Source organism: Leucopleurus acutus (genome assembly GCF_964270905.1).
Source record: "Leucopleurus acutus genome assembly, chromosome: 20".
NCBI lineage: Eukaryota > Metazoa > Chordata > Mammalia > Artiodactyla > Delphinidae > Leucopleurus > Leucopleurus acutus.
In genome coordinates this window covers 26,343,600-26,368,421 of record NC_139162.1, presented here as the reverse complement: position 1 = coordinate 26,368,421, position 24,822 = coordinate 26,343,600, and the positions used below count along the sequence as shown (strand labels likewise).

Below are 24,822 nucleotides of genomic sequence, written 5' to 3'. Positions count from 1 at the left end.
GACGCGCAGGCTCAGCGGCCATGGCTCAGGGGCCCAGCCGCCCCGTGGCATGTGGGATCTTCCCAGACCGGGGCATGAACCCGCATCCCCTGCATCGGCAGGCGGACTCTCAACCACTGCGCCACCAGGGAAGCCCCGTAAACGACTGTTTTAAGTAATAGGAATTGTTTCATGAGGAAGCTTTTTGCCTTGTTAGATAGTGGAGGGCAAATGTTCAGCTATTGGCCATAACTGGGTCAGCTATTGATCACTACACACGTTCGTTCAATCAGCAGATATTTGTTGTATGTGACACACACTGTAAGGAGCTGGGAAACAAATATAAATAAAAAAGAGATGTGATCTCTGTTCTCATGGAGCTTACAGCCCTAGTGGGGAGACAGGCATTCATCTACTAATAAATTCATAAGTACATATAGACCAAGTTATTTGAAAGAAAGGAATATGGTTTTCTGAGAGCCTGTACTGAAGTAACCTGAGATTGGGGGTCAGAGAAAGACATGAGGATGTGCATGCAAACTTTTTCAATCTGTAATGCTGCTGTGTCTCTTTTGTTCAAAATACCTATTGACTCTCTACTTTGTTTACTGTATTCAGTGCCTAAAATAATGCCTGGTAAAGTCTCTGCATTGTATAACTCGCATTCTGATAGAGGAGATGGACAATAAACAGAGAAAACCAATATATGATGTATTTTCAGCTGGTGATAAGGGAGATGAAGGAAAATAAGGCGGAGTGAGGAGGAAGAGTAACCAACGGTGTTATTTTCAATAGGATGTGGGATAACACATCTGAAGGAGAGACATGAATGAAGGCTGGGACTGAACCATGCAACACAGGGGAGAACAACATTTCACATCAAAGGAACATAAAGGAAAGCACCCAAGACAGGTATATTCTTAGTGTACACAAGTAACAAAGGAAGCAAGGAAGAAGGGGCAGTTTGAAAGAAAGCTATAGAAAACACAGCAGGAGAGATGATCAAGGGCCCTTTTGCAGACCTTGGTAAAGGTTTTGGATCTTAATATGATGGGAAATATTTGGGTGCTTTTGAGCAAGGGAGTTACTTGGTCTAATACACATACATATATGTGTATGTGTCTATATATGTCTATACACACACATCTGTATGCGTGTCTATATATATCAGTACATGCACATATCTTAGATGTATCTCCTAGGAATAAAGGTGACTGTTTCCATCACTGGGCACACTCCATCAATAGGCATAAATCAAAATGTCTTAGATCAAATTAGTACCCCTACGGCATAATGTAAATGATAAAGAGAAGGGATCTCATTTTGTCACTTTCCTTTCAAATATCAAGTTGTGTATCAAGTTGTGTTAAAAAAAAACATTTTTGTCAATCACAGGTGCAGATGGGAAGAGTGAGTGACTATATACCAATAAATATGTGAAAAAGATACTCAACATTACCAATCAGGGAAATGCAAATCAAAACCACAGCGAGGCATCACCTCACACCTGTCAGGATGACCACCATAAAAAGACCATAAATAACAAGTGTTGGTGAGGATATGGAGAAATTAGAACCCTGTGCACTGTTGGTGGGAATGCAAAATGGTGCATCCACCATGTAAAACAGTATAGAGACCGCCCCCCAAAAATGAGTTTTTTAAGGAACCTCCACACTGTTCTCCACAGTGGCTGCATCAATCCACGTTCCCACCAACAGTGTAAGAGTGTTCCCCCTCCTCCACACCCTCTCCAGCATTTATTGTTTCTAGATTTTTTGATGATGGCCATTCTGATGATGGCGTGAGATGACATCTCATCGTAGCCCTGATCTGCATTTCCCTAACGATCAATGATCCTGAGCATTCCTTCATGTGTTTGTTGGCAATCTGTATATCTTCTTTGGAGAAATGTCTGTTTAGGTCGTCTGCCCATTTTTGGATTGGGTTGTTTGTTTTTTTGTTATTGAGCTTCATGAGCTGCTTGTAAATTTTGGAGATTAATCCTTTGTCAGTTGCTTCATTTGCAAATATTTTCTCCCATTCTGAGGGTTGTCTTTTGGTCTTGTTTATGGTTTTCTTTGCTGTGCAAAAGCTTTTAAGTTTCATTAGGTCCCATTTGTTTATTTTTGTTTTTATTTCCATTTCTCTAGGAGGCGGGTCAAAAAGGATCTTGCTGTGATTTATGTCATAGAGCATTCTGCCTATGTTTTCCTCTAAGAGTTTGATAGTTTCTGGCCTTACATTTAGGTCTTTAATCCATTTTGATCTTATTTTTGTGTATGGTGTTAGGGAGTGATCTAATCTCATACTTTCATAGGTACTTGTCCATTTTTCCCAGCACCACTTATTGAAGAGGCTGTCTTTTCTCCACTGTATATTCTTGCCTCCTTTATCAAAGATAAGGTGACCATATGTGCTTGGATTTATCTCTGGGCTTTCTATCCTGTTCCATTGATCTCTATTTCTGTTTTTGTGCCAGTACCCTACTGTCTTGATTACTGTAGCTTTGTAGTATAGTCTGAAGTCAGGGAGCCTGATTCCTCCAGCTCCATTTTTCGTTCTCAAGATTGCTTTGAATATTACTCAGCCATAAAAAGAAACGAAACTGAGTTATTTGTAGTGAGGTGGATGGACCTAGAGTCTGTCATACAGAGTGAAATAAGTCAGAAAGAGAAAGACAAATACCATATGCTAATACATATATATGGAATCTAAGAAAAAAAAATGTCACGAAGAACCTAGGGGTAAGACAGCAATAAAGACACAGACATACTAGAGAATGGACTTGAGGATATGGGGAGGGGGAAGGGTAAGCTGTGACAAAGTGAGAGAGTGGCATGGATATATATACACTACCAAACATAAAATAGATAGCTAGTGGGAAGCAGCCGCATAGCACAGGGAGATCAACTCGGTGCTTTGTGACCACCTAGAGGGGTGGGATAGGGAGGGTGGGAGGGAGGGAGATGCAAGAGGGAAGAGATATGGGAACATATGTATATGTATAACTGATTCACTTTGTTATAAAGCAGAAACTAACACACCATTGTAAAGCAATTATACTCCAATAAAGATGTTAAAAAAAAAAAAAAGTCTCTTGCCTTTTCGGCAGGTCCAGACTTTTTCCCGGACTCCCTCCCGGCTAGCCGTGGTGCACTAACCCCTTCAGGCTGTGTTCACGCTGCCAACCCCAGTCCTCTCCCTGGGATCCAACAAAGCCCAAGCCCGAGCCTCAGCTCCCAGCCCCCGCCCGCCCAGTGAGTGAGCAGACAAGCCTCTCGGGCTGGTGAGTGCCGGTTGGCACCGATCCTCTGTGCGGGAATCTCTCCGCTTTGCCCTCCGCACCCCTGTGACTGTGCTCTCCTCCATGGCTCTGAGGCTTCCTCACTCCGCCACCCGCAGTCTCCGCCCGCGAAGGGGCTTCCTAGTGTGTGGAAACCTTTCCTCCTTCACAGCTCCCTCCCACTGGTGCAGGTGCCGTCCCTATCCTTTTGTCTGTTTTTTCTTTTGCCCTACCCAGGTACGAGGGGAGTTTCTTGCCTTTTGAGAGGTCTGAGGTCTTCTGCCAGCGTTCAGTGGGTGTTCTGTAGGAGCAGTTCCACGTGTAGATGTATTTCTGATGTATCTGTGGGGAGGAAGGTGATCTCCGCGTCTTACTCTTCCACCATCTTCCTCAGCTCCGAGCAGGTTGTATTAAGTTATCCCTCAAGATTCCTTCCACAGATTCTCTAGTTATCCCTATAGCTGTTCATCGTCTAGAATATACAATTGCCTAGAATCATAAAATCCTTATGGGCCAACCTACCTCTGGAAGTTCTCCAGCACCAATATTTCAGATGTCTCTCCTTTATTTCTAACAACATTTTCCAGACTTTTCTGGTTGCATCTAGACCTTGTTTGAATTATTCTGCAATGCCTTGTCCTCCCCTTCCTCCCTCAGCCATGTGCATTTACATAGCGATGGGCTCAGAATCCAGACTGCAGCTCAGAGAATTGGGCTGTACTTGCTTTGGCATCACTTGGCATCACCTCACCTTGGAATCTGCTCTTGTGCCTGCTCAGGGCATTTTGTGAAAATTGCCAATAATATGGCTTCTGCGTCTGCTGGTGTCACTTACCCTTTAACATGATGGAATAAAAATGTTGGAAGTACTGGAGATGCTTGTTACTCTACATTTGGAGCTGTCTGTGGATGTGGCCCTTGACCTGCAGCTTCTCCATAGAGATGCTTTCTGCTTTTGCTAAAAGTACCGGCTTTCTAAAGCAGTCTCACATCATTGCTAACTCCCCCCCTCTTTCTTCAGGGTCAGACTTCCTTTGTCCACTGACAATGGGGACAGGGAAAGGAACTCACAATTATTGGACACTGTTTTGGTGTTTTATATCGGTTATCAAATTCTGAGCTCACACCCACTCTATCTGGGAATCTCTGTGATTCCCATTTTATAGAAGAGAACGCTGAGTGTCCAAGGAGTTGAGTAAGTTGCCAAAGACACAGACATAGTCAGCAGTGGAGATGGGTGCATGAATTTTATGATTACACTTAAAAGAGTCAGGTTTGCTTGCCACTAAGAACCCCGATACAGGAGTCAAGTCCTCTTTAAACCAAAGTTTATATCCAATCGTCAGCTCAAATTCATCCCCTCTCTTTGAGATGAACTGTAGTAGAGGAGTCGGCCTGCTTAAAAAGATCTGAAGAGAGATACCCTTGTTCCTTAGGGCTCTGGTGAGTTGTCATTTGCAGGGGAGGTAGAAGTGTGTGTGTGTATGTGTGTGCGTGTGTGTGTGCGCGTGTGTGTATGATTTCAAATCCAGGTTTCATTCTTCATTCACTGTCTGAGGCTCGGGGAAGTTAAGCAGCATGACCCAGGTCAGTTTTCTCATGTGAATGATGGATATAATATGCATCTCATCCAGATTATGAAATGAGCCATTTGTTTAAAGCACTTCTCACATAGTAGATGTTTAAAAATACGCATTAACATTCCTTTTTGTAACAGCCTTTAAGAACCTATGTTTTCCGGGAGCTCCCTGGAGGTCCAGTGGTTAGGACTTGGCACGTTCACTGCCGGCACCCAGGTCGGGGAGCTGAGATCCTGCAAGCCGCTTGGCACAGCCAAAAAAAGAAAAAAAAAAAAACAAAACACCTATGTTTTTCTGATGTAACATTACAAAGTCAACCCAACTAGGGAATCAAAGCCAACTAAAGTAGATACCTTTAGTTTCATATATCGAAAGTAGGTGGAAATCTTCAGCCAGTGGAAATCTGGCCACCCATTTGCAGAGTAGGGGCAGGACTGACAGAAAGTTAAATCCCTCAGACATGTTGGAGAGAGAGTTAAGCCCTGGCGACAGTTATGTCCCAAATCAGTGATTTTCAAAGCGCTCTGGAGAGCCTTAGTGTTCTCTGGAGAGCCTCACGGGGTGTCAGTGAGAGGAGGCGACGGGGGTGCAAGCCTGACTCTTGCTCCATGTGAACTCTTCATTATCTTTTAAACTTTTGCTTGAGTCATGGCATCCAAACAACATGGTGGGAATTACGATCAATGGACTCACTGATCACAGTTGATTTCTCTTCCTCCTCATTTGTAGAAAACCAGGGCTTCTACTTTCCTAGGTACTCATGTCTGTTGCGTGTCCCTTGCAAGGGACTGCGACTAGCCATCGGTGCCCCTCATGATGAGGCTCAGGCCTGTGTGGATTTACTAAATCATAGACAGACTGGCACCCTGTCCTTAGCTCTGGCCTTGGGTTCATTCACAAGGGCATCTGCTCCATTTCCCTGCTTTGATGTTGACTCCCCCTCTCCACAGACTTGGATGCTGGTGTCTCACTGGAGCTCAGCATGTGATTTTAAATTCAGATGGTCAGATAGCTAAGAAAGTGCTGATAGCTTATGCTGTGGTGAAATATGCTTTTTTTTGTTTTGTTTTCTGTACATAATTGCTTTTGTATTTTGCTCCCCTTATCCCCAGCTGACAATATTTTAATTAAAAGTTGAGGTGAGAGAACATGGGGAAGTTTGTGGAGAAACGTGCTTGCCTTTTGTTTAATCCTACCACTCCAAAAAATGCTTTAAGCCCTTTGGTAAGCAAATAGAGAATTGAAAAGTGAGAAAAAGCCAGACAATGTGTTTTTCAAAAATATCTTATTTTGTTTATTCTTGTTTTTTAAGAAAAGACTCAGAATTCAAATGCCTTTGCTCTCCCAACTCTATATTATTGCTTCAAGAAATGATCAAGATCACTGAATCCTTTCATTCCTAAAGCACATAAAAATAGACAAATCATATATCTATATATATATGTCTATTTATGATTTTTAAATGGCAAATTCAGCCCAGGACCTAATCTAAATCAAATATGAATTCCAAACCTGAATGTAATTGACTAAATTAAAATCAAGAATTGTTTCTAGGGCTTCCCTGGTGGCGCAGTGGTTGAGAGTTCGCCTGCCGATGCAGGGGACACGGGTTTGTGCCCCGGTCCGGGAAGATCCCACGTGCCGCAGAGCGGCTGGGCCCGTGAGCCATGGCCGCTGAGCCTGCGCGTCTGGAGCCTGTGCTCTGCAACGGGAGAGGCCACAACAGTGAGAGGCCCGCGTACCGCAAAAAAAAAAAAAAAAAAAAGAATTGTTTCTAAAAGGGATGCTCCTATATATTACTACTCATAAGGTTACAGTGGGAAGAGTGCATTATTTTATTTCTTCCATCAGATGGTTTTCTCTCTTCACTTCTGCAGAAAAATAGAAGTTGCAGGTAACAAGAAAATAAATTTATTTCTGTTCTCACTGTTATAGCCTTACTCAATTTTAGCTGCTCCCTCCCAGTTACATGTAGTCTCTCTCTAGTGTGATCTTTTTCCTGACATTTTTCCTGAGCCTTGTTTCCAAGGGAAGAAGCAAACATACTTGTAAGCTTCTCCTAGAAGCATAGTTGGTTGACTTTTGCCACCTTTTCTTTTTCATGATATAGTATCAGTAAAGCCGCCTTTAGCCTGGTTTATCTTCCCAGAGTTGGGCCAGTCCACAAATGATCTTTGTAAACAAGCTGATAAGAGGTGCCAGGAAAAAAAAAAAAAGTTATTTTAAGGATTTCTCCTTTCTTTAGATACAGATATTGCTGAAGGCTTCACTGGGTTTTGCCGTCTTCTATTTTGGAGACCCTGTAATTTACACAGGAATAGTTCTTTTAGCATCAACCCTGCCAAAGACTGAATGTTTTTGTCTCCCCCAAATTCATATATTGAAACCTAATTCCCAGTGAAATGGAATTTGGAGGTGGGGCCTTTGGGAGGTGATTAGATCATGAGAGCAGAACCCTCATAAATGGGATTAGTGTCCTTATACATCTCAGAGAACTCCCTTGCCCCTTCTACCATGTGAGGACACAGTGAGATGACAGCTGTCTATGAATCAGGAAGCAGGTCCTCACCACACACCAAATCTGATGGTGCCTTGATCTTGGATTTCCCAGCCTCTAGAATCTGGGGTGGGGAGTGGGTAGGTGGGGGAAATAGGTGAAGGTGGTCAAAGGGTGCAAACATCCAGCTATAAGAGGGTTAAGTTCTAGAGATCTAGTGTACAGCATGGTGACTATAGTTAACAATATTGTTTTATATACTTGAAAATTGCTAAGAGAGTAGATCTTAAATGTTCTTACCAAAAAAAAAAAAAGGAACTGTGTAAGGTGATGGATGTGTTAACTAACTGTATTGTGTTAATCAGTTCACAATATATACATATATCAAATCATCACAGTGTACACCGTAAACTTACATAATGTTATATGTCAATTATATCTCAATAAAGCCGAAGAAGTTTTTTTAAAAAGGGACCAAAAATATACATTTGTAAAAAATTTTACAGTTATGATTTCTGGACTTAGATGTAGGGGCTAATGTGACTTTTATAATAGTGCTTCTCATATTATATTGACATACTTGGTATAATAATAAATATTTGTTTTATTCATTTATCCATCCATCAATGCATTTGTCACAGGTCTGCATCAAAACAGAGCCCAAGGCAAGGATTAATTCTGATGCAATCAGCCCGCATTCACTTGGTAGTTAAAAGGATAGGGAGAAAGAAAATGAGTTGAGGAGAGATGAGAGGCATTCAAAGAAAAGTGGCTACTGCTTTATAATAAGTCACAACAGACATAGCTGATTGCTCAGTAGATCCAATACTTAAGATCACAGGATGCTTTGGGACAGAGAAGCTGTTCCTTGGAATGGCACCTTGGAGGGATAAAGGATAAGAGAATTTGTCTTCTGGTTCCTTCTTCTCTTCCATCTTCTGTCTCTCATTGGTTAATGTTTGTCTTATTGGGAGTTAATGCCTCCAAACTTCTGGGTTGCTTTTTAAATCTCTGTTGGCAAGCATTATAGAAGCCATTTGATGTGGCACTTTGGGTCCAAACTGATATGATAGGCAGAAACTACTTTTACGATTAGCAATTTTGCATCCCATTTGCAATATTTTTACTTACTCCAAGGTCATGAAGATATTTTCTTATTTTTTTTTCTAGGAGCATACTGTTTTATTATTCACTTTTAGATCTACAGTTCATATAAAATTGATTTTTATGTATGGTGTGAGATAGGAGGCCAATTTTTCAATTTGCATTTTCAATTGGCCCAGCATCAATTATTATAAAGGCTATCTTTTTCTCATTTTATTGCAATTTTACTTCTGGACTTAAAAAAATTTATTTTTCATTGGTGTTTTAGTCTTTCCTTGTACCAATATCCAACAGTCTAAATTGTTATAATTTCATAATTAACTTTTAATGTCTAGTAGTGTAAGTGCACAGCTTTGATCTTCAAAACAAAGTTTAGACTATTCTTTGCATTCCTGTAAAATGTTAGTATTGACATCAGTTTGCACGCACAAACATCCTTGAAATTTTTATTGGAATTGCATAAGATCTACAGATCAATTTAGGGAAAATTGATAACTTTAAATCATTGAGTTTTGCATCTTTAAACATGACTTTTCTTTCCATCTTTTTATCCATTTTTTCTTTTGTTCCATCTTTTTGTTCTTAAAATTTTTTTTTCTCAATAATAGTTTTTAATTTTCAGTACAAAAGTCTTGCACATTGTTCTTAGATATATTTCTGGGTAATAGATTTTTTTGGATGATATTTTGATAAATTTTTTTTTGAAAATGATTTTGTTTTTGTTTCTGGTGTTTATTAATACAATTGGTTTTTGTATATCAACCTTGTCATTAGGAATTCTTGCTAAATGCACTTATTATATCTAATATATTGTCCATAGAGTATTGAATTTTCTATGTACACAGCCATGTATTAAATAGTTTGTAAATAATCACTCTTTTAGTTTTTCTTTTCAAAATTTATATATATATATTTTTAATCCTAAAGCCTTGACTAGGCACTTTTTCATTATTAAATGTTGAATCAAATTGGTAAGCAATGACATTGTTTTATCATTCCTGATCTTGGGGAAATCTTTTAATATTTCACCTTGAAGTTTTTTACATGAAAATGTATGAAGTACGATTTTTTTTTTTTTTTTTTTTTGCGGTACACGGGCCTCTCACTGCCACAGCCTCTCCCGCCGCGGAGCACAGGCTCCGGACGCACAGGCCCAGCGGCCATGGCCCACGGAACCAGCCGCTCCGCGGCACGTGGGATCCTCCCGGACCGGGGCACGAACCCACATCCCCTGCATCGGCAGGCGGACCCCCAACCACTGCGCCACCAGGGAAGCCGAAGTATGATTTTTTAAAAGATGTGATTTATCAGATTAAGTTCCCTGCTATTTCTAATTTGCTGAGAGTTTCGTTTTGAAGTTTATTAAATGCCTTTCTTGCATCTGTAAATATGATGGTAGATTTTCCCAGTCATTTTATTTTCTTAATTGGTGCATTACATTGAATTTTCAATGCTAAACCAATCTTGTTTAGAAGAAGCACCGGGGGAGCACAGTAATCTGATTTGAAATTTTATTTGTGGGAAAATTTAATAATGGATTTAATTTCTTTAAATTTGAGTATAAAACTATTCAGAATCCTTATTTTTTCCTGTATTCCTTTTAGTTTAAGTTGTATTTATCTAGAAAAATGTTCATTTCATGTAATTTTTAAATTTATTAGCACAAAGGTGTTGATAATCACATCTTATTATCTTGTTAACATCTGTAGAATCTGTAGAGATGTCCCTTTGTTCTTAACTGAGATTGATGGCTTGTGCATTCTTTTTCTGTTTTTATGAATCATTTTGTTAGGAAGCTGTTAATTTTATTATATTTTCAAAGAAACAGTTTTTGTATTTGTGGACTTATTATTTGATGTTTGTCTTCTATATTATTTTCTGCTCTTGTTTTTGTTACATCTTTCCCCCTGTTTTCCTGTGGTTTTATTTTCTATTCTTTATTTTTAAAGACTTTCTCTTTGAAATGGATTCTTATTCATTTTTCTTTTCTAACACATGTATTTAAGAGTAGCTTTAGCTGCATTCAAGTTTTGATAGGTACACTGCTCTGTTGTTGGATGTGCGTTGTGTGCATGTGCAGAGTTTCTAATCCATTTACGTTTACTCATATTAACTGGCTTAACAATTTGTTCTCTATTTATCGCACTGGTCATATTCTTTTTTCTCTCACATTTCTTGTCTTTTATTGATTAATCTTTAAAATGTTATTATTCCATTTACATCACTTATTAAATTGTTATTTTACTATTCCTTTTGTGGTTCCTCTAAGTATTAAGACATTCATCCTTAATTTATTCCAGCGCAATATAATTTAGTACTTTTACTACTTCAATAAAAATTCCAGGGCTGTAGAACACTTTATTTCTATTGATTTACTTCATGCCTGTGCTGTTATTATCCTACACTTTTCTACGTATATTAAATACCATAATGTATTACTATTGTTTTATGTAATAAATATTTATGTAGATTCATCCACTTTTTTTTTTAACACCTTTCTTTGCTCTTTATTTCATCTTTTATTCTCATGTTTCCATCTGGGATCATTTTCTTTTTGGCCAACCAACACACTTTAAAAGGATGCCTACTATATCTTTTGCTAGTATTTCTGATTGTTTTTAGCAGATTTTTTTAGGATAACTAACCAAGTTCCAGAAATATAGAAATCAGTTGGTTCTTTTCAGTGGACTCACTTTCTCTGCTGTAGAATTCTCAAATTAAACTGAATGAGCCCGCGGATCTTTTTTTATTTTGTATCCTGATATTACTTTCAATAAAAATTTAGTAATTTAGTAAAATTAATTATTTTGAACTAATACGCTCAATTAGACTTCATTTATTTTCTTTAGCTAGATTGGCATATGGTGTTAATGCTTAAATATGCAGGGAATTAATTTCTTTTAAAATTGTTGAAAACACATTGTTGATTGAGGCTTGCTAAAACAGAAATATTCTGTATATATCTGTAATACTATTTTTATGTCTTTATCAAATATCACATCTACATTTTTCTATAGTTATGTAGTCCTTTCCTCCTTGTATCCTTATAACTGCTTTGGATTTTAACATACTGTGCTACTTCCTTTCATTATATTTACTTTTGTATTTGATTAATTTTGTCCCCTGAGACATCATATGCTTTTCTGTCTGGCAACTTGGTAATAATAGTAGTAGTTGTTGTTATTATCATTTTTCTCTGTTCTTTGAGGGGACAAAGGAGAGCCTGGTATATATTGCCTGATAAAACCCTGTTTTGAGTCTATGATAACATCTACCTTGTTTTTTTCCTGAGATAATACACATAACGTCATGGTATCAGAAATATCCTTGATGTTAAACATCTCTATTAGCAAAAATCTCTTCCGCAACCATAATATACTAACTTGGAAAATTGTTATGATGTTTCTCCCCCTCAGGCTTTTGGGATGTGAAATTTATAAACATTACCTTTGTCTCAGATGTAAATGTTAGAAAACTAAATGTCTTCAAAGAATCTGACAGACACACACCAAAGCCAAATTTTATTTCCGTTACAAAGCAAGTATTGCCTCTTTGGATTTATTATATATATAATTAGGAGCTTACTAGAGTCTAATGAAGGCTATCTGTATATCACCACTATTGCAAAAGTGTACCTTTAACAATTGATATTTTGCGTGTAGAATAGAATTTAACTTTGTGTGCAACACATATTTTGATATTCAGGGATTGTCAGACTTTTGGTTTAAGGAAGTTTGATGGGGTTACTGTGGACTTCATTGTTCAAATGAAAAGTTCAGAAAAGAGAGTATAATGGAATTTGGAATCTATTCTATCTGCTTTTGAATACAGTCCAGCTATTATATTAATACCAAGATGGATAGAACAGAGCTGGCCCTATGTGCAATTTTTCTTACTTTGAAGCAGGCTACATGAAGAATTTTTATGTTTTGTTTTTGAAAAGTAGGTAGATTATATTCTTGGTTCATCTTTGTTTTGCAGAGGTAAAATTAGAGGCCTCAGCCTCCTGCTGGCAGAACAAGCTCTCAATTTCTCACTGTCGAAATTCAATCTGATTTCTATCTTTTTCACTAAAAAGCTGTCAACAGCAAATAAGCATTCCCCATCAAAGAGCCACATTCATTTCTGAGGTATACAAATTCCTCTCATGGGTGGGAGAGGATTCAAGTAATTTAAATTGTTTCTGACTTTTAATTTCTTTTCTGGGAAACAGGAAGTGATATTAGCATGGACTTTTAACTGCAGTCCAGAATGAAAGAAGAAAAGACATGCACGGATACTCTTCAGGGTGACATTCCCAGTGCCTTTATGTCTCAGAGTACAGCATGTTTACAGCGCATAAAACAGTGTTTCCATCTGCATTCTTGTTTGCAGCTAGTCATCTAATCTGAGCTGTAGCTTCATGCTTTTAAGATGCATTAATACAAACTCATTTGTTTTAGAAGCAGACTTGCTGTTGGAATGTATATTGCCAGCATAAAAATAGGAAATGCCTCTGAAATAAAAATATTTTTCTTTCTTAGAATTTAGTTTGGGAAGTGGCCTTTTCTTTAGAAAGAGATGAAATTCTAGGTATTATCTTGTCCCCTTATTTTTACTTTTTTTGGGCTTATTTTATTTATTGAAGATGAGGGTTTGATAGAGTACATTGGTTTGTAGCTAAACATTTATGCTGAGCATATGCATTACTTTCTTTGCAGAACTTCGTTAAAGAGACTTGTAAAAATGCGAGCTTTTGGTTTTAAACCATAAATTTCATTATCTCTCATTCTCCCCGGCCAGTTCATGCAGACATTCACAATCTCAAAATCTTATGATTGGGATAAAAGTGGTAGGCATGGTATACACATATAAATAAGTAAGCTACCTATCACAGTTAAAAGCAAAACTCCCTTTATGTGCAAATGCATTTGACAGTATTTAGAAAAGAAGAGGAATTTAATAAGTAGATTTAGAGTGAGCTAGAAATCTACCACAAAGGTTATCAGATGACTTCCAGGACTTTAAAAGTCCTCCCACTTTTCGTAGGAGTATTCTGATTAGTGAAGGTCCCCTTAAAATGAAGACACCTAGAATCAAACTCAATTGCAAATGGTGTCTCATTGGCACAGGATGAAAATGTAATCTAACTATATTTTCTGATCTAGCATCCATACATATGTGTCTGTGTATCTATATCATCTATCTATCTAAATCCTGGGCTCATTTTTTTCTTTATTCAGTATAATTTTTTTAAATTTAATTTAATTTATTTTTTTATACAGCAGGTTCTTATTAGTTATTCAGTATAATTTTTGAAGATCTACCTTGGAGGTTCCCAACAGTGAGCTAAGAACTATACAGTCTTGACGGAGGATGAATAAGGCTGAATCTTACAATATGGGGCTAGGGAAGATGCATGCTAATTACATTATTACATGTGTGACATATTTTAACGATGGAGAAGTAAAGGACATTAAAGCAGCACATAACAAGTATCCCTGGTCCCCAGCTGGGTTTAGAAGTTTGAACAGCCTGTTAATGTAGAGCACCCCCTGCCCCCAGATGGATAATTGTGAGAGCATTTGTTCAACAGGTACTTGCAGGAGAGGCTGAATAGAGAAACAGTGGTGGCAGTGCTGAGACTCTCCTTTCGCGTCTTGAGTGATTCAGCACTGGCCCTAAGTTCAGCCTAATAGAATCCCTGCTGTTAACCAAGCCCACCCTCTTACAAGGAAGTTCAGCTACTGCGGGTTTTAGTTGATCAGCCCCTCTGGATTTCACCCTCACCAACAGTTCCACATTATGCACTAGAGAGGACTTTGGTAGATTCAGTTTGACTTCATCTCATTTCATTTCGAGTGATGTTTCTGCACCCTTTATAGATTAGGACTCTGAAATGTTGGGTCTCCTGAAGTCTCCCTGAGAAATGGTGTTTAAGGGGCCTCCAAGGAGGAGGAAAAGCTATGCATATGAAGAGGGACTGGGAGAAGGAGTCTGAGAAAGAAGGAGCAGTATGTGCAGAAGCTCTGAGGAGAAGAGAGCAGCTGCTGAGAAGGCCAGTAGGTCAGTGGAGGGGAGAGAGAGAGGGGCCAGTAGGTCAGGGGAGGGATACAGAAATAAGGAAGAGGTTGGCTTGAGACGAGGCTAGAAGGATGGGTAAACTTTACCCCTTTTATTCATTTGTAACCCCAATTCTATTCTTTTCCCTTTTCTGCTCTGTTCTGTGCTCTGCAAAGTTGACCCTTGCAGATTGCATCACCCAGACTCCCTGGCTTGCTAATTGTTGGATTTGACCAATGAGATGGCAATGGCAGTATACGGAAATGTGGAGGAGAGATAGGTCGAAGTATATCTCTTCCAACTTTCTTCCTGCTTTGGTTCCCTGTCTCAGGCAAGAACTGCATCCCTCCAGTTCCTCTGAAGACCTCTCCTCCATGGCTCCAGCTCTCATTGGATTCCTGGAGCATCCTAGCATTGACCTTAGGGATATTAATGTCTTCACATTATTTCTTACTGCCCTATCATCTTTGCCCCATCATAATTCCCTAAATTATGCCTGTACTCCTGTAAACAGTCCCTAAGTTAAAATATCTTCATCTGAATGATGTAGGATCAATTCTGTTTCCTGCAGGGAGCCTGACTCATTTAGGTGGGTTCTAAGGCTGTGCAGCTGAGGAAATATCTTGTAAATCCAATAAAAATAGCACTTTTCTTACCTCACCCAAGATGTTTGATTCCCACATCCTGGAGACAATAAAAAGATGGAGACTTGGTGAATCTTAGTAACTGCTATCATGCCCCTTTCTGGTATGAACCATATATGAGGCTGGTTGAAGTCATATCGGTAAGGTTGGAAGAGGTTTTCCATGCCTCCTGATTCCCTCTTCTCCCTGCCTATTTGAAAGGCCATTTCTGGCCTCTCACCTGATTGGTATTGTGTGCTAAGCTGAGGAATTAAAAAAAAAATAGTCCTGAAAGCTACATGCATTTTCATACCCACAGCTAACACGTAAGCTGTATAGACCCATGATAAAATACATATGGTTTATGATGATTTAATAAGTTACTGCTTTCTCCAGGACAGGAATCTTGGTGATAACTTGGCCCAGAATATAGTATGTCAATATCTACCTCGCTTGTGAGGTGGGTCATAAGTAATTTGTTACCATTCATAATTAAGTACTGAAGTTTGCAAATAATTACCTATGGATTCATAGTTACCCTACAATAACAGACTACTTTCTTGCATTCTTCTGTACTTCCTTGAGAAAAGAAAAAACGATTAAGATACAGCTAACATGCAGGGAATTGTATAGAAAACCCCACCTCTTTGTCTATGTCATAGTCGTGAATGGAGTGGTGATGCTGGTATTTAACTAGCACCTTGGAATAAAAAGACCAAGAACCACTGCCTTCACATTTAACTATGACTAGAGGTATAATTTCTCATTTTGTGACCTGTGTATAAGGAGATCTTATTTTCTTTTTGTGGGGAGAGTACATGGCAAGGAATAATAATCGTTCGTAAGCCAAGAGTGTTTGCATATAGGATGTCAGCTTCAGGAGGGTGGAGCCTTTGTTTTTTCACTGCTTTGGCCCCAGTGAGTAGACTAATATCTTGCCTATAACAGATGCTCAACACATATTTGTGGAAAAAATGGAGAATTGGATAGTCTCCTTTCTGGACACAAACAGGTACTTCCTTCTCAACCTCTCTGCCTGAGAAGCATTATATGTGGGTGGTAAGAGAACAGGTTTTAGATGCCAGTTAAACTGCTTGCACTCAGAGCTGTCCTTTATTTGGTGTGCCATCTCGTGGGATTTAACTAATTTTGTGTTCTTCAATTTCTTCATCTATTCTTTTGTAAAGTAAGCTACCAGTATTTACTTCGCTGTGTTGTAAGAGTTCGTAACATAAAGTGTGTGGAAATACAGGGTAAGAAACCTTAAATACATAATTTATCATTATTATTCTTTTCACCATATGATATTATTTATGAGCAAACTGTTTTTGTAATTTCTGTATCAGGAGAAACAGATAGATGTTCCCCAATGTTGATATAATCTTTGGGATGGAATATAACAAACTGTTGGGACTAACCACGATTTATGCCAAGACCAGGGCCTTACTCCACCTAAATTTTACTAAATGTGGGTTAAAGTTGGCTCTGATGAAAGGAAACAGTCATTTTGCTCAGTTTGGTTCAAATTACTCTTCATGTCAGGGGAAGAACAGACAACTGGTTTTTGTGAGAAGAAGCACAATAGGCTGGCTAGAGCCCACAAAACTAGGAAACTGAATCAGTTTTCTCATCTGTAAAATGGGCATGAAAATCCCTGCCTTTTCTCTATCACAGGGCTTCTGGGAGGAGCATATCAGAGAATGGACTGGAAATGTCCTATGTTAACTTTGGGACCTGTACATATCTTGGAGGTTACAATCCCCCCCTGAATTTTATCTGTTAAATTAGTGAATCAGAATGGCCAATCTTGCTAAAGACTAAGGCATGATGGCAGGTGAGAGTGTGAAAGCTTGGTAAACACGTGACATACTGCTTTTTTGTAGTATGGTCTTTTAGCTCATGAAGGGTGCTTCCTGTTGCGGATCTAAGAAACCAGGGAGACAAAGATCCCCAGTCCAAGGAAAAGAGGGACGCTGCTTTCTTCCAGGAAAAATACCTGAAGCTTCCCGGGCCCCCTAGACTGAAAGCACAAGAGTTAAATACTGTTGCTGAGAGAGAAATCAATACCGATTTCAAGAACAAGATAGCTCTGTTCCAACTGGAGTGGGATGTGTGAAGCATACGATAGCCTATTTCGGGTCTAGCCTGGCCAGCAATTTTTAAGGAAGGAACTTGATAACCTCAGCTGACTGTGACAATGAAACCCACTGGGGACTTGAAAATGAGAATGTCAGTGCATTGCTTCTATTTATCTATTTCTTAAAGACAGAAGTGGAAAAGGTTGAAAGCAAATATTGTCTTGAAATGATGGAATATATTGAAACTCTTTTGCTGTTAAACTAGCCCAAGATCTGCGTCTGCCCTATACACAGTGGCTTCAAACACTTTTTGACTATGGGATCATGTGTTGATCAGAGAAGCCCAGTAAGTGATACAGGTAAAAATGGACCTGTTCCAGTTGAAGGGAAATGGGGCCTCTGGATGGGTCTCTGACTACATTATTTGCCCAGTGATCGTCATCCCTAAGATGGAATTCTCCTGGCTCTGACCACTCTGCTCAGGTTATCCAGCCCATCTGTCAGGTCACTCAAATGATGCCCCTTCCTGCTGGGCCTCTCGGGTAGAGTCATCAGGGACCACATGGATGCTTCAGACTAGGAGTATATCATCTCGTATCTCTACAGGGTATAGCATAGTACCTGGCACCTAGGGAGGTCAGTGTGTGCTTGCTAAGTTTACCTGGATTTTCCATTTTGTCCCCCTTTCTATTACCACCTGTACCTGGGTTCTTCCCGCTTCTTCAGTTCATCTCTGCAATGTGTCTGTTCTCTGAATTCTTGGCTTCTTCAGGTCTGGGCTATCCTACTAATATTGAGCCTTTCATTAAAACACTAAGATGTAATATTTGGGTGGAGACTTTGAATTCTTTGTAGATAGATGGGGGCCTTGAATGACAAGAGGAATGACTATGTATTAAGCAAGACCTCTTTCTACAACTTATCATTTACACATGAGTATATCTACTTAATGAACACTTAGTATGAGCACTTACTCTGTGTCTGACACTTAATGAGCACTTACTATGTGTCTGACACTGTTTCCGATGACAGAAATACAGCAAAGAATAACAAACAGAATCCCGGCCCTTAAGGAGCCTACTTTCTAGTGGAAGGAAACAAATATAAACAACATGAAAAAATAAACAAAAAAATAATAGATACCACAATGATAATTGATATAGGGTGATGTAACCGGGTGGCTGGGTGCTTTTGAATGTGTAGTCAGGAAAAGCCTCCCTGAGAAGGTAACAGGTTGGGAACTAATCCTGCAGAGATTAGAGGTAGAACATTTCAATAAAAGGAGACAATTAATGCCAAGGCCTTGTGGATCCTTTCAGAAGCCAGGTGGGAACATGGCATTAGAGGAGATGGTAGAGAGCAGAAGGGGCCAGGTTGGATAGGGCTCTGTAAGCCAGGACAGGTAATACAATGTTATTATTATTATTTTTTTTAACTTAACTTTAAAAAACTTTTAAAAGCTTACCTTTGGCACTTCCCTGGTGGTCCAGTGGGTAAGACTCCATGCTCCCAATGCAGGGGGCCTGGGTTCGATCCCTGGTCGGGGAACTAGATCCCATGTGCATGCTGCAACTAAAGATCCTGCATGCCGCAATGAAGATCCCGCCTACCGCAACTAAGACCTGGCGTAGCCAAAATAAATAAATATTAAAAAAAAAATTAAAAGAAAAACCTTAAGACCTCTGTTAACATGTGTTTGCTGTTTGTTGACTTTCTTTGAAAAAATCAAGTTGTAAACTTTCATTGAAAATTAAAAATGAGGTTCTTAAAAATCTCAACTTGACCAGATGTGAAACAATTTAAAAACCTTTAAAGGTGTATCGAGAATAACCAAGATTTAAAAAAAAAACACATTTGTCATGACCAAAAAGAGATACCTTTAGGTAAAAATGATAAAAACCCGGGCTTCCCTGGTGGCGCAATGGTTGGGAGTCCGCCTGCCAATGCAGGGGACACGGGTTCATGCCCCGGTCCGGGAGGATCCCACATGCCGCGGAGCGGCTGGGCCCGTGGGCCATGACCACTGGGCCTGTGCGTCCAGAGCCTGTACTCCGCAACGGGAGAGGCCACAACAGTGAGAGGCCTGCGTACTGCAAAAAAAATAAAAAATTATAAAAACCCCATGCAACATAAACAGTGCAGATAGTTCTAGTCATCTGGTCAACAGGCAAAAAACAAGCAATTAAGGTCTTCAGCTCCAATCTTTTGTTCATTTCTTATTGCAGGAATTTCATGTTCATTTCTTCTTGTTGGATGGCTAAACCGATGACTGCAGAGATGGTAAGCCAGGCATTTACTCGGCACCACCCTTCTCAGTCGTGGGAGTGGATGAATTCTCAGCAGGTGGATGGACTGCATCTGTCTCTTTGCCACCTTGTGGTTGAGGGTTTTCTGGGTGTCTGCGTCAGTAGTTGAAGTTGCGGGGGTACCCATGTTGAGGTGGCTATTGACCTCCAGGTCTCCTCACCTAGATTTTCCTTATCTTCTTCGTTGCCTTCCTCTCTAGGCTGTCTGGCTAGGAGGGCCCCTGCGGAATCGTGGTCTCTAACCTGATACATATTCTGTCTCATGGGTCTGCCTTGCTCTGCACCCTGGTTGTCAGCACTCTCCATCCCCGCTCTGTGCACAGGAGGGTTGGAATACCGTGGTTCACTCCCGAAGGGTCTCCGCATGTGCCATGGTGGGCCCCGGTAGCGCTCTCCCATCCCACATTCTTCTCCTGCCCTCACTGTTTTGGTAATTATGCTGCTAACGGCATGGAGGACCCTGCGACGTGGAGCGTATCTATCACACTTACAATCTGCAGCAATATTGACCATCACCAGGGCCTGTAACACATGCTGCCTCCGCCTTCTCTTCTCTTTTCAACAATGTCAAACTCCACCCTTTCTCCCCCTCCTACACTGCAAAGGTACTTCTGGGGTTATTCTTAGGGCAGTCTGGTGTGCAAATACCTATTCCTTGGTGTCATTCCTGTTGATGAAACCACATATGTTTCTTTCTTTCATTTTTTAAAATTTTTTGGCTGTGCCACACGGCATGTGGGATCTTAGTTCCTCGACCAGGGGTCGAACCCCTGCCCCCTGCAGTGCAAGTGCGGAGTCTTAACCACTGGACTGCCAGGGAAGTCCCAACACATCTGTTTCTTACGTTGACTCATTTGGCTATTCGCAAGCCCTTGGGTGCAATGATCTTCTCATCCCTGAGGGCAGGCGGGGGCTGCTCACTGTTGCAGTGATGGTGACTGGGACCCACTGTGGCAGCTGAGGCTCCTCCCAAGGTGTGATGGTAACTAGGCCAGGATGGTGATGGGGCTGCTCAGGGCTCTCTGGGGTCAGGTCTCCATTCCCACTACTGATCTGCAATGTTATTCTTAATAGGATGGGAAAGCATCGAGTGGTTTTTAAAAAAATCGAAGCTTTTACTTTGAGATAGTTGTAAATTCACATGTAGTGGTAAGAAATGGTGCCAGAGATCCTGAGTGCACTATACTCAGTTTCCCCCAAGGTTAACATCTTGCAACATTGTAATGCAATATCACAACCAGCATATTGACATTGATATAATCCACTGATTTTATTGAGATCGCCACAGTTTTATTTGTACTCCTTTGTGTGTTTTATCATGCACTGCATAGTTCCATTCAGTTTTATCACTTGTGTAGAGTCATGTATCCATCTCCCCAGTCAAGATACAGAACAGTTCCATCACCACAAGGAGGCTTTGTGTTGCCCTTTTATGGTCACATCCATGTCACTCCTACCTCCATCCCCAGCCCTAATCCCTGGTACTCACTAATCTGTTCTCCATTTCTATAATTCTGTCATTTCAAAAATGTTATACGTATGAAATTTACAGTATATCACCTTTCGGGATTGACTTTTTTGCAACATCAATCTGTGTCAATATGCATGTATCAGTAGGTTGTTTCTTCTCATTGCTGAGTAATATGACATGTTTTGGATATACCACAGTTTATTTAACTATCACCCACTGAGTTGGTTCTGGTTTTGGGCTGTTATGAATAAAGCTGCTATGAGGACTTGCATACAGGTGTGAACATTAGTTCTCATTTCTCTTGGATAAATGCCTAAGAGCGTGACTGCTGGGTCATATAGTAGTTGCATATTTAGTTTTTTAAGAAACTGCCAACATATATTCCAGAGCCACTGGGTCATTTTAAGTAGGGGATGATCTGATTTATTATTATTTTTTTGTTTTTGTTAAGACCATCCTAGATGCTATTTGGGACATAGATTTTTCAGGTTGCCAGATACCAGCTCCAAGGTCAAGAGGACAAAGATGATGGCTTGGTCTAGGAAGGCACTGATGGAGAAGGAGAGCAGTGGATTTGACCTCAGGCAAAGGACAGAAATTAGGAGTTATCATTTTTGAGTTTGGCTTCTATTTTAATATGCATAGGTTCCTCACTGCCCTCCCTCCCTTCCTTCCTTCCTTCCCACTTTATGCTTCCTGAATTGTTTGGGATTTCCTTGTTTGTTTGTTTTCGGACTAAATTCTAAAAAACAGACCAAATCTATGCCTTCATTAACAGATGTGTGCCTTTATAAAGCTCTCCAGAGAATGAGACTAGACACAGGATTTCTTTTTTTCCATCTTACTGTGCTTCCAACTGCCTGAGATACTGTCTCTGCTGCAGCAACCCACCCTCACCCCATTTAAAAAACACGCTGATGAAAGGATTCTGGGTTGTATGGAGAACTAAACAATAACTGCAGTGGGTTGGAAATAGTGATCTGGTTAGTCACACTGCAGTGCAACTCAAGTGAATGAAAAACTGAACCTGGAACTTGGTATGTGAGCTGATAGCCTCAAGGGCACAATCAGTGAGAACTTGTCCAGTTCCCTCTCATCTCTGGATTTCTAGGAGATAATCAGGAATGTAGGAAGAAGTGTATAGAGTGCATACAATGTGCTACACTCTTAACATATTTCATTTTATCTAATTCTCTATGTCACTCCACATGGTAGTTAGCTGTCTCTCCATTTTACCTATGCAAAGACAAGGCTCGGAAAGATCAAGTAATTTGCTTAACACTAGTTAGAACACTAGTAGTAGAGTCAAGATTTAAATGAATTCTGTGTGTAACTTTTGTTCTTTCTTTTTCCATGCACAGGCTGAAAGACATGCAGTGGCAGAGCTGACGTATTGGAACTTCTTTCCTGCTTTCTGTAATCATGTTAATCAGGATTCTTTTAGTCTCAGTGATAGAAACCCAGCTCTAAACTGGCTTTGAATAAAAAGGGAAATTTGTAGGCTGACAATTTTAAATATAGCTTCAGGTATAGCTAGATCCAGGTGCTCAAACAATATCATTAGGAGTGAGTTCTCTACATCTCTAGATTCTGCAGTTCCACTTTGTTTTCCATTTTCAGGCAGGCTCTCAAGTCAGGATGGTTCCAAGACAGTGCTGACTCACTTTTTCACTTTCCAAGTCTGTGGAGAAAGACCCTTGTCCAGTTGCTTTGGAAAAGTCCTGAAATTGGCTTTGGATTGATGTGGGCCTATTTCAATTCTGAAATAATCACTGTGTCCAAAAAATGGAACTAAATGAACTGGTGAGAACTGTGATATGGTTCCACCTCTAGACCTAGGGGATGTGTCAAGCCACATAAACACAAAGTGGAAAAAAGATAGCTCCTTGAGATAAATATTGGGCTGCTATTATAAAAAAAAAATGGCAGAAAGACATTAGGTAAGACTAAATAATGAAAGGCCACTGTGATCCTCTATTAATACCATCTTACCAAAGCTTTTCCTTTTTCCCTCCCTCCCTCTCTTTCTCCCTTCCTCCTTCTTTCCTTCCCCTTTCCTTTATTTCTATAATGCTTATTAAGTACATTTATATGCATTATTTTCTTAGATACTTTGGACATTACAAGATACGTAATAAGGATCTATTATTATTATTATTCTCATTTTATTGAGTAGAACATTGAGACCCAGAGGTTGAAATGACCCTCTTTTCTCTATAAGAATTTGTCCGTGAAGAAAAAATAGTCCAAGCTGGCAAGGTTCAGTGATATTTATATGTCTAAACATGAGAGGGATAATCATCTGTGCCCATGAAGAATCAAACCTGGGACCTTGACCTCATTAGCACTGAGCTACTAGCTCTTTGGAAATATAAGGCAGTGAATGGTATGAGAGAATTAATGCACATCACAAATGTCTAATGTGTTACTAGCCTGAGAAGGCCCAGGGGCAAATACAGCTCATTCTATGACTACAGTATGAGCTATATGTCATTAGGAGCCCTTGGAGAGGATTTATAAAGAAACACATTTTATGTACTTAGAAGCAAACCCACTTTTTTTTTCATTGTTGACTGTTTTTTCAACATTGAGGGAACTGATGCTTAGTCTAAAGAAGCTATAAATGTGTTCAAGGCACAGTAGAATAGGATCTGTGGTTCTTCTGGAAGGGTGATAAATCATAGTCACCATTAGCCTGTCTCTCCTTGATTAAAAGGTGTGTCAAGGTGAGCTTAGGAAATGAACCACCATTGCCTACTGTGATTATGAATCTGAGGTTTAACAGGCTTTCCTGAATCATCTACAGCTTTAAGAGATATCTCTGTCTGAGGCCTGTGCTATCAAAAAATGTCAAAAAGTGAATTGCATAAAAATATCAGGAATATTAACTAATCTTTCTCCGCTTTCTACTGGAGTTAATCTAGCAAAAGGAGGCAGCACACTCCTGTGAACAATTATTCATTTAAGACATATTTCATAAATATTTATTGTGTACCTTGTGTCAGTCAAGCACTTGGGTTAAATGGACACATGTGGTCCTTTTCCTCAAAAATCTTACAATCTGTATTGGAGTGGGTAAAATAATAAATAGTACAAGAAGACAGGCAGACATTAGATTGAATCCTCTCATCTGCAAATGTTAAAGTTTACGCTCTTAGTTTCCTTATCTTTAAATAGGTAAATATTACCTCCTATAGAAATAAAGTTAAAGAGACCATGTCTCTAGAGTGCCTATCATGTGGCAAAAATTAAGACGTCAGGAATTTTAGCACTTTTCCTGTTTTCTACCATTTTTTCTTGACAAATTACCCTTCTCTTCTTTCTCCCTCCTAACTGATCAAGAACTGAAGGCAAAACTTACTTTATTAGGGGAGAATCCACCCTGCCTAGATCCTCCTGTATTCTCCCCATACTAGGACTCATTGACTGAGGCGGGATACTGGGATGGAGCATAGACTCGTCCACCTTGGAGGAAATAAACATTTTTCCCTCAAAGGAAAAGAATCACCTTAAATCTAGGGAACATTAATGCATATGCTTTTTATTTATTTATTTCCCATTATGGTTTATTGGGAAATAAACCATATTTGGTTTATTTCCCAATAATAAATGGATGTTGAATACAGTTCCCTGTGCTATACAATAGGACCTTGCTGTTTATGCATTCTATATATATTACTCTCCATCTGCTAGTCCCAAACTCCCAATCCAACCCTCCCCCGGCCCCCTCCCCCTTGGCAACCACAAATCTATTCTCTCTATGTCTGTGAGTCTGTTTCTCTTTCATAGATAAGTTCATTTGTGTCATATTTTAGATTCCACATATAAGTGATATCATATGGAATTTGTCTCTTTCTGG

At 39.6% G+C, this 24,822-nt stretch overlaps 1 pseudogene across 1 annotated transcript in view; it reads left to right on the top strand.

The window, feature by feature from the left end:
- The first annotated feature begins 19,415 nt into the window (after window positions 1-19,415).
- Window positions 19,416-24,822, top strand: part of LOC309977264 (small nuclear ribonucleoprotein-associated protein B-like) — a 47,405-nt pseudogene continuing 41,998 nt past the window's right edge. Inside the window, exon 1 of the transcript XR_014327213.1 lies at window positions 19,416-19,466. The product of XR_014327213.1 is annotated as a small nuclear ribonucleoprotein-associated protein B-like (transcript). The remainder of the gene's footprint in view (window positions 19,467-24,822) is intronic.